Source organism: Cryptomeria japonica, chromosome 1 (assembly GCF_030272615.1).
Source record: "Cryptomeria japonica chromosome 1, Sugi_1.0, whole genome shotgun sequence".
Lineage (NCBI taxonomy): Eukaryota > Viridiplantae > Streptophyta > Pinopsida > Cupressales > Cupressaceae > Cryptomeria > Cryptomeria japonica.
In genome coordinates this window covers 503,895,492-503,907,355 of record NC_081405.1, presented here as the reverse complement: position 1 = coordinate 503,907,355, position 11,864 = coordinate 503,895,492, and positions in this window count along the sequence as shown.

The window sequence follows — 11,864 nt, the reverse complement described above, 5'->3', positions numbered from 1 at the left end:
CATTTGCTTCTCTTGTTTGGCGTTTGCTTTGCATAGTTCATCGAAATCAATGAGTGCTTGCCCCTTTAATTTTGATATGTCTACATTGGGCAACACTATTGGTTTTGAAAAATCAACTTTAAAACTATGCTTTTTCATCTTCTTTTCTTTACCTTTCACCGATGGAACTAAGATAATGGCTTGTGAGGCTTGATGACCCTTAGTGGGTTGCTTGGTAGAGGCAACACTTTGTTCGGTTTCTTTAGCCTCTGTAGAGTCCTTTGGTGTCTCGATACTCAGTGTCTCAGTTTCAGCATTTTCAGTGCTAGAAGGTGCTTGAGACGTCTGTTCTTGATTAGTACCTTCTCCTGCTATAGACTTGTGACCTTTGGTGCCTTGATCCGTATCCTAAGGGGTTTCGGTTGAGACAGGTTGATTGACCGGTGGATAAGGCTGAACTTGTTCCAAGACTGATTCACTGGATACAAGTTTTGCATATGCATTGCCTTCTATCATTTCCTGTTTCGGTGCCTCTGTATCCATAATATCTTCATCTATTTGAATGGTGTCAGCAGGGTCTTGCTCGGTGACATCAACAATTTCAACTTCAGCTTGCTCACCAGCATCCTTGATTTTAAATATTTCCTGCCACTTTTCTTTTGTCTCATTTTCTACTTCAATATACAGCCCATTCATCAGTTTTAAGGCTCTTTGTTTGATGAGAAACTTTGAGTTGTAGGTTGTCAGATGTTCTTTTATTTCAGCTACTGACATGTCAGGAAAGAGATGTACCAGACTTCTTTCTCTGATCTGTTTCTCCGAGTCCATTGCATACTTCCACCTATTGTCAATATGTAAATATAATTCATTTGGAAGTGACTTAGATAGATCCAATGGAGCCAACTGGAATTTTAGAAGTGTGCAGATGACAGCTTCTTCAATTTGTCTCTTTTCATCATTATTTCTGGTTTCATATTTGACATATCTTAATCCTCCAAATCCATCATATTCTTTCAGATTAGCACATAAATTTTCAACACTATGTACATTTACCTTCTTGCTCTTGACAATCTGAAATTTGCTTGCATCCTCAGATTCGGTGTCACTAGACTCTTTTGCCAAAATGAGTCTCCGAGTAGTTTTCTTGTAAGTTTTTGTTACCTTAGGAACAGTAACACTCTTTGATTTCTTACTCGGTGAAGCTGCAGATGCTCTAGTGTTAGGTCGCTTTGCTGGTGGAGTCGGTGAGGCCTTTGATGTATCCTGTTTCTTTCTTTTCAACACTTTTCCCTTAGGCAATTCGGTGCTTAGTGTTATAGCTGCCTCTTGGGCTTCAGATTCCTCTTCGGTAATGGCTAAGGTGCCTTTGACAAGTGTGGAGGAAGAGTCTTCTCTAAATTTCTCTGATAATGCCTTTATCATCTTTGTTGCCTTCCTTGTAGCTTTGGGTACTACAATGCTCATCTTTACCTTTTCCTTTACTTCTTCATAGGTTCCATACCTCAGCTCAGTAGCATGTCTTGGTAATGTAAGAAATGCATCAATTTGTTGTTGTGTGATGTCAAAATCAATCTTGTAACCCATAGGTGACAAAGATTGAGTTCTTGGTTCCACAACATTCACATAACAGTAATTATGTCTACTTCAAAACATATGTCATCTTTGTATTTCTCCACTAGCTGGGGTGGAATCCGGTACCTGTTATGCATTTTCTCTTGAAACTTACTGAAGTAATCATCCATAATATCATTAAAATTATCACCTAACTTCTTGATGAAGTCATTAATCTGATGGGTGATTGGTCGGTGTAGTTCCCAAACAACTTTACCGACTGATGGAAAGAATTTTTCAAAATAGAAAAACTTGCATACAAGTAGTGATCCAAACTTTAGTGTATTAGCCGAGTTGTTCTTCTTCGGCTTCCTGATGGTGTTCAAATTCTCAAACAGGTTTTTTAGCAATACCTCACAAAGATCAATTTTCATTCCCTTTTTTCACAATTTTGTATGCTAGGTCTACTGCTGCACACGGTACACTGTTTTCCCTTGCCAATTGGAAGAAATAGTAGCCTATTACTCTAATGGCAAACTTTGGTTCTTCATCTGTGACATTGTTCAATTTTAGTCCTCTGCAATTTGATTCCACTCCGGTTAAACTGATCAATTCCTTCTGTGATATCATCTTTTGGGCTCGGGCATGATCATAAATGGGGTAACCGGTAATCAGATGAATGATTTTCTTGGTAATCTTAAACGGTTGCTCCTCTAACCACATGAAATCATCGTGAACTCTGCTCAGAACAAACTTGACCACTGGGGTTTGAACACACGGGGATAGGTTAGGGCTTCAGTTAATCCCTTGTTCTTAATGTGCTCATACTTGCTATTCAATTTACCATCTGTGCATAATTAGTCATAGGTGTCTTTGATTTCAACATGATCGAGTTCTTCAACACGACATTTGGTGAAGAATCTCACATCCTTGACTAATAACACTCTATCCGGGATGAGTGAAAATACGGTTTTGTCATCTGGTTCAGAGCCAACTTTGGGAGTTAACGAGTATTTTAGTGAGGGCTTCTCAACATTCTTGACAACAATGGGATTTTGGATCTTAGGTGCCATTTGTAGATTTCAGATAAAAACTAACAAAAGATCCTTAGGGTTTCAGGATTTTCAAACGGAAGACGCTTCACACTTAGCACATAATAGCAACTTGATAAGATCGGTAAACCAGCTTAACAATGCATTGAGATTGATGTAAATACCTTGAATTTGCTTTGTAGGAGGTTTGATCATCTTAGATTCGCTTTGCTCTGCTCTCTCAAAAACTTGGTAAGTACAAATGACCGTGAAAATGCTTTAAGTACACAATATACCTTATTGGGCTCCGTGTGGGTTAGGTCAAAAACATTAAATGCACTCGGTTCCACTAAACCTTCTTTCCTTTTGTGCTTTAACCAAGTAACCAAACTTCCTTCATTCACCGACTTGACAGGTTTCCTGTATAGTCCTCCAAAAGACTTTGATATAATTTCAAACTTACTACTACATCTTAATTATGCAGATTTTGAATTAAGTAAATAATAAAGTAGGAATTGTTAAGATTTAACCTTGAGAGAATGCAGTCCCTTCATACCTTTACCGATTAATTTGGAATAGGTGTACCTAACTCGGTAGGTAAGGTGATTTCTTCATTTGACACAATTTCCTTCTTTTTCCAAATCATCTTTAATTTTTCTTTTATTTCCTCAGTGTCTTTTCTAGGTTGATCTCTGCAATCTCCAGCCAAGTGTCCAACTTTGTGACAATGAAAACATGCCATACCAAGATTTCTACATGATCTTCAGTTGTTCATCCCAAACCTTATAAAGTAGTTGGCACTTATATGTCCATATCTTATACAACATTCACAACATATCCTTGTATTGTAATCCCATGGTACTGCAGAATTCTGTCGGTACGGATTTGTGTGAGTTTGGTAACCTCTAGCATTTGTTCGGTGTGCAGACCACATATAGTTCTTTTGCTTAAGCCAACACTTTTTGGTACTATGTCCATATCTATTGCAGTTTTTACAAAACCCTTTGAATTTTGCCTTCCGATAATTGTTAACAGACTTTTTCCTACATTGATTAGATGTGTGACCATATTTATTGCAATTGTAACAATAACCATTGGACTTAGTGACATTCGGTTGCTTACCTTTTCTGATTTGGCACATGTTGGCAGTGTGACCTTGACTTTCTCAGTAGTTGCAAATAGGCTTCTTTCTTTTGATGTTCTTCTTGAATCCAGCTTGCTTTGATGATTCTCCTCTCTCGGTAGAGTCTTTTCCTTTGTAACTGAGTCCTGCATCTTTGTTGGGTCTTCTTGTATTCAGTTGCTCATCCAACATCTTTGATGCTTCATAACTCTTCTTCAGTGTTTCTTTGGATTTCTTTTATGTTTCAAGTTCATTGGTCAACCTTGATACTTCAAGTTTCAGTGCTTGATTCTCACCATCCTTCAGATTTGCTTCATGATGTGCATAACCTAGTTGATCTAACAGGTTTTGTTGAATTCTAGGCGTCCTTGTGATTTCATCATCCTTATCAGATACTAAGACTTCAAGTTGTTGTTTCTCTCTTTCTATATCTCTTACTTTATTCTCGGTTGTCCTCAATGCATCAAGATTTTTCAATCATCCGGTGTGCTAAAATGTTCATGTTCTCTTTTCATTGCTTTTAGTTGATCAGCCAGTGCTTTGTTCTTTTCTTTCAATACTCCAATCAATTCTTCAGTCTCTTTAGACATACTGTTCTTAGATGATGTCTCAATTTGTTCCACTAACTCTTGAGAGTCCTGCAAATCATCAAATAATCTTCTTCTCACTTTCAGAGATTTTTGCATTTGCCTTTGCATGTTTGCAATCACTTGATTAGCATGATCTAGCTCTTCTTGTAGATACACAATCCCCTGAGATTGTTTATAGCCTTCCATTGATAAGATCTTTCTCTTTAGGTAGTTAAACCCTTTTCCAAGATTGAAGCTTTGATACCAATTGTTAGGCCCAATATGGAAAGCTAATGTATTGAGAGGGGAGGGGTGAATCAATACTTCAAAACCTTTCTTCAATAATAACTTTACTGTTATGCATAAACTGAATAGTGCAGTAACATAATATAAAGCTAAAACAAATAAATAACAATCATACATGATTCACTCCATAACACATATATTTTGGTTATGCAGAAACTCTTGGTTAGAGAGAAAAATTGCGGTGGGGATGGCACCCACAACTTCACTACTGCAATAATAAAGGTTGCTCGATTAGAGCTACATGTTTAGCTATTTCTGATAGCTTACCCTGTTAGGAGTATCAAGATCTGTTACATCTACCTTGCTAATGGATTTTACAACACTTAATCTAAATGCTGCACCTGTTTAGAGGCTTTATAATTTATAGACTTGATTAGAGTCTTTTACCCTGTTAAAGGTTTCTCTTACAACTTCAAAATATTACAATAAAATCATTACAAATATTGCAACTTTACATCTGAAATGTTATAGCAGATTCTATGTGCTCAGAATAAGATTACCTTGCTTATAGCATACCTCGGTAACCCATATAGTAACTCGGTAAACCCTTCTATTTAATCTGTTCTTTGACTGTTCTTTGAAATCCTTCTCGGCGACCTCTGTGTCTCTGTAACAGTCATAACACTTAGTGCTTTCACATGTCTTGCTTCATATATTTCTATATCTTCCTTTCTGTCATGCTACATGTATATTTCTGATCTTAATCCATGTTGTATAAATAGATCTCTTATGTCGGTGATCCATTCATTGCTTCGATCTTACAAACATGTTTTATCAAATGAATAACCATGCAAAATATTTCATTGGTTAGATGACCTCAAAATCATACACAATCTTTAAGTACAATTTCCAATGTGATAACGGTTCTATGTGCCTCGATCTTGTAACACGTTTTCATATGTATGTCCAGGTTCAATGAATCTGGTAATACGTTTCACTCGGTGTATATCAACTCGGTGTGTCATCTTTGTTGCTCGGTAGATATGGAATGATACTCGGTAGACAGCTCGGTGTATACTACGCTCTGAGACTACTTTCTTCTATAACCGACTAGACTGTGCATACCAACTGAATATTTCGGTAGTAGTAACCGACTAGAGTATATAGAATAACTTTGAACATAAAACTAATGGCAACTTGATAAGTAGTAACAATTATGTATAAGCTTCTCATTGATTAACAGTGAATTGAATCATTGTACTCTTGTGGTTCTTTGAGGCTTTGATAGTACTGTCTGCCTTATTGCAACTGTTCTTTGAGCTGGTGATCTTCTGATTCCTTCATATTGTCTGTTAACTCTCAATCAACCTTTGGCTATTTCTCTAATCATGATTGGCAAAGTATTTTCTCCTTATAATTGACTATGATAACATTAGACTGTCCCTAGGGCAGGTCAAGGAGCTGTTATGACTGTATTACATGTCTTTGGTGATTGATCCTTATGAATGCTTCCTTGTTTCTTTTCCTTACCAAGGTAATGATGTCCTCCTTCTAGCTGACTGTCTTAATCATGGGACTGTGATCTTCTATATTTAGTGTTTAGGCTCCTTGACAATAAAAGGCCACTTAGTGCTCATTATGAGGGTGATCTCAACCTTGGAAATACTTAAGACAAATATGATAGTTTGTTGGCCTTATAAAGTGGGACTAATTATTATAGGCTCTAATTTTTTATGTGTGCCTTATGCATGTTTAGATGTATCTTTCATGCATGGATTCTATATATATCTCATGTTTGATCAGAACCCCTTATATCTCATGTTTGATCATAACCCCTTATGCTGGTGATGGCTATGATAGTTTAGAATTATCTTTTCACTATGATGCCTCTGTCACTTTTGTACTTATCTTCTATGCCTTAGATCTCTACTCATATTGATTGCAATTCTGAGTTTGATCCTTTGTCTTTTGCTATCACACAATTTTTTCCTTTAGATGTATATCATCTTTCTTCTAACAGGGACTTTGTTCTTCACTATGACTTTGTCATAAGACTCCTGAAAGCTTATGAGTGGTTACACTTTGTGATGATTGATCATCATTCTACACTATACAGATAGTGTTGTGTCTGTAAATGCATCTATGGACTGTATCTTAGCCCACAAAACCCCTGGCTGATCGTGTAAGACCCTCATCTACTGTGATCTCATACACGCTTATTATTCTTTTGTTGTCTAAAATATCTCTTTTGCACCATGACCTTATACGTTGTCTCAAAACTCAAACCACCGTTCTTTCTCTGTTATTTAAGCAGTGAACTCTATGAATGAGCTATCTCTGCAATAGGTACCTAATAGGTGCTTGTTGGGCTGCACTTTATGACCTTTTGACAGTGACCTTCTCTTGCATTGATGACTTTCTTCTCTATGATTTGGACTGTTCACTGTCCATTTACTTCAGTGACATTAAGCACAGTAGTTGCGATTCTAGGCTTGATGATTTCATTTACTCTCTTTCACAACTTGGTGCAGCCATCCTATAGGTTGAGTATGCTTGTCACATGTATATTGTCATCGTTTTGATACCAAATTACTCAAAAATCACAGTTATCAACCCCTTTGATCCTTATCATTTGACTGCTCCAAATCTAATTGCTGCTTCTTTTTATTACTGCAATCTTGGAGATGCTGCTATAAGACCTGCAAGGCATTCCTTAGAAGACTATACAATGTTTCATGAGTCTTGGTCATTGTTCTTGAAGATATTTCAATAATATTAACCTTCTGTGGAAACCTTTGCTTTTCCTATCACTGTTCTTTAAGGATTAGCTTATGACTGCTACCCTTGAGTACCACTATCCATGAATGACTGTGCAAAGGCATTGTCTTTCCTTGTTAAGAATGATTGTCTCCTTTACACGTCCATATAGTGTATGGATGTTATAGACTTTAATAATAGACCAAATACTTCAGGATCAAAAGGATGATGAAAAGATGGTAAAATCACTCTCAACAAGTATGACCAATGGGCAATAACCAATCAAAGGACAAAAAAAAGAATACCAATGGAATGTGGAGTCAAAAGTCACAATGTTTAGAGTATTTGCAACAAAGACCAAGAAAGAAAAAAATAGTAAAACCACATCATGAGGTAAAATAAGACAAAGGAATAGTGTTTGTGAACCCATTGGGATCAAAGATGAAAGGATACATATAGTGAAATCAATGAATGAACATAAACATGATCGAATTGTGAAGGAGAATAGACAGTCTTCAAACATTCAAACAATGTTGAAATATAAAGGAAAGATAGCCTCACAGAGTTTGCCATATTTGCATCACTCCTCAGAAACATGTGGCTATTTAAATGCTTCTTATCTACTACCTCCATTGACACATCTGCTGCAATAACTGTGTAATCACGAAATCTCTGCATTGAAACTCACTTTTTCCTCCATCTCTGCACCAAATTCACTTTTTTCCACCTCTAAATTTGTCACTTGACTGAAAGCTCTCGATCTTGGCGGGTATAGAGAAGAAGGCGTGAAAAATAGGGTTCTCCTCTTTTGCAAACTGATAACTCCATGTGAACTCATGACTTTGGTTTCTAACTCAAGTTAGATTGAATTTAGACATCTTGGTTAGGGAGGTATTTATTTGGGAACTCCCTCCAAAATATTAAAGAAGCCTCCTTTTGATTTATTCCAACGTGGTATAAAATATATTTCTTTCGAAACATTAAGGATTCCACAAAACAAAAGGATTTTGGGATATATGGCCTTCACCAACATTATCAAGACGATTTGATAAAATTTGTCAAAACTGAGTAAAATTTTCTAATAAGACCTAGACCTTTAACATTAGGCAATTTTAACATGAAAGGGACAAAATTGGTAATGGGAATATGACAATGGATCCTATGTAATGCTTGACCTTTCTATGTTTGCTAAGGGTGGTAAAAATGAATAGGAGATTTGTGCAATCGATGCATTGGGAAGGCTAATACATTTGTGATAGTATAGTGCATCTTGGTATCTAGATTGGTGGGTAGGCAGGAATTTGTACAAGTGATATTTATGTCAAAGTCACAATTTTAGTTTTCATTATTTGTTTGTTATAATTGTTGTGACTTTCGGTCAAAGTTTTTGTTGAGGTTAGGATTTTGACTTTTATTTTGTAAAAGTTAGAGTTGGTTGTAAAAGCATGAATAACTTCCATGCTCTAACTTAGTTGGTTACTAACTACTTTAGCTGGTTACTAACTCGAAAAGTAGCTATGGCAAAGGTCTATAAATACAAGAGAGATAATGTTGTAAAAGGGGGACTTTTACAGAGGGGAAACTCTGCAGAAATTTTCAAAGAAATTGTATAAGAATTTCTGGCTTGACATTTTGTACCCAAAGCCTTTCAAACTTATATATTTTCAAAAGGATAATGAGGAATGAATTTGGTTCATATGTCTACTGAGTTGTTATAACTAATTTATCATATGTTAAGTTGGTAATCTCTTTGTGTACTTATGAAATCCATTGGTTTCTAATTCAAATGACACTGATGAAACACAATCATACCCTAGTACCTGGTTTGAACATAATAAGATAACTTATTTCCTCGTATGTTAATATTCGTTATCTTTCTTTCATTATTGCATATCCAATCTTATCTTGTGCTTAAAATCTATTTTGTAGTCATTTTTCATTGTGAATCTCAATTGTATCTGTATGTCTATAGTTGGGGTTTCCATAGTAATCTCTCTTTACTTTTATGTTTTCTCCTTTATGTACTTTCAACTTAAAAGTAAACAAAAAACCGAAAAATCCCCATCATAAGACGGAGTTGCCCCTCTCAAATGCAGAGGAAGATTGTGGTTTCACCACAATCTCCCAAACTATTGGAACGATTGTCACTGCTCTTCAGGCAAATAGGGCTAGATTTGGAGAATCAAATGCAATGACAAATTTGTTTACCAACAATATGCACACACACACACACACACATATAAATGTAGGTGCATATGCATATGCATATTTAAAAATTTTGTTAATAATTTTTTAACCAAGTAAAATATTCAATTGAAACCTTAAATAGCTATTTTGAAACCCTAAACATGTATATATGTATGTGTGTGTGTGTGTGTGTGTGTGTGTGTGTGTGTGTGTGTGTGTGTGTGTGTGTGTGTGTGTGTGTGTGTGTGTGTGTAACTAAACATGTACATATGCATGCACATATGTATAAATATTTTTTTAAAATTGAAATAATTTTTAACCAGGTAAATTCTTCAAATGAAACCCTAAACAACTGTGTTGAAATCTTATTGTCACACACACATATCGTATACATGTACACACATATATATACATAAATGAGCATAAAAATGTACAAGACATTTTACTTATATATTAGAAAATGTATTATTTACTAATGAAAGAACTTGACAATTTATATGATTAGGCAACATGATCCATTTCATCATTATCATTTAATAATTAAAATTAAAATATATGATTTGAATTTCATCACTCTTAATTAACTATACATTAAAAATTATGCTAAAGGAGATCATACAAATTCTTGAGCATGATGTAGTATGAGTGTAACAAGTTGTAAAGGATCATTGTAGCATAAAATTGTAATAGTTGGACAACATATCTGGAATTGGCCTTGTTTATGTAATAGATTTTCTTGTAGGACAATTCAAAATGTCAAATACCAAATAAGTGTGTAATACTAATTTGATAAGATTTTCTATTTAAACGTCTACTCTTGATCATTAATATGATTTTCTATATAGCAAGTATCAGCAATGAGGTAGTTCAAATGTGGTTCAAATACGAGGGAATATCATTTAGTATATGTCCTATGTTTATTTATTTATGCTTATCGGGAACAATAGTGGAAGAAATTAGGGAATGTGTTATTACATAATGGTATCCCCATCCCCTTTCTTTCCTATTTCATTAGTATAAGTTATGTACAAGATGTAATAGGCAAGGAGGTACTTGTAGGGACCCACTAGTCCTAACCTTAATTAAACCATCATAATTAAATCCTATTAAAGTCTACATACAATTATTAAGAAATTGATAAATACAAATTACTATTACCTTAAGTGCAATATTTAATATAAGATAATTAACGTGCACACGTAGAAAGATAATAATGAAGTAAATATAGACTAGATGTCAACGTGCATGTAGAACTAAGAAATAATATGAAAATTTGACGATTATTGCAAACCCATAGTTAATGTGCATATGATTAGAATAAATTTATAAATCTTAAATTAACATCGTCTTAACCATCCATCCTAAGAATTCAACATTTGTAAAGGAAATAAAGAAAACTTATCAAAAGAAACACATAAGCAATGAGTCATGCAAATAATGGACAAATGTTAGTAGGTTAGTGGGTTAGTGTTTCCTTACTCTTTTGTTAGTTACATCTTACATGGCGACCTCTTGTCGCATCTACGACAGTAGACCTCATAGATCCTTTCCATAGCTTACATAGCTTATTCACGAGACCACATAGGTCATATACAAAGCTCATATAGCTTACTCATGAGACCATACCAGTCAATTACAATAATGATACAATATAATATACATTAGTCCATAGGACTTTACAATGCCATAAATATGAATTTTTGTCTCCGGACGTAGCATCTCCATTGCCATTGGACTCACAGGAAGACAGACATATAACCCAAGCATTTTATTTGCCCAACCAAACGAAACTTTCATTTCTTGATGGTCATGATAAACTCTCCTTCCTCACGATGGAGCTTCCTAGCAAACCAAAACCAACTGTTGGGAATGGAACTTGTGCATGCATGTAGTATCTAACAACCAAATTGTTGAAACTTAATTACATGTGCTATGACAGGGAGAAAATTAATTAAGTTTTTGGTCAATTAACCTTGGGATAGGTGAGAAGAAAATCACCCTTCCCTGGTTAAACCCATAACAAGCACATCTTTCCTAACACATCATTACCCTTCCTAGTTAAACTCAATAATAATTAATGTTCCGAAATTTATTCTTATTGCCTTCCCAATTATGGAATTCATATCCATGTAACTTCCAGAATTAAAATAAGTAACTAATTAGATAGACACAATACACTTTCAATATCGAATTCTACCCTAACTAGAGATTAATGTATATTGCGATTTTGAGGGAAGAAGTTAACGTTAAAACCAGCTCCGTGGCCAATCAAAACTAAATCGATATTTAACCAAAGAAATAAGTTTGCAAAAATAAAGATGGAGATAAGTAAGGTAAACAATGAATATAATAAATGACGGGGGAGGGGGCTCAAAAAAATAACAGAGAAGGTAGATTGGAGTGTGAATAGGGTATTGGCTA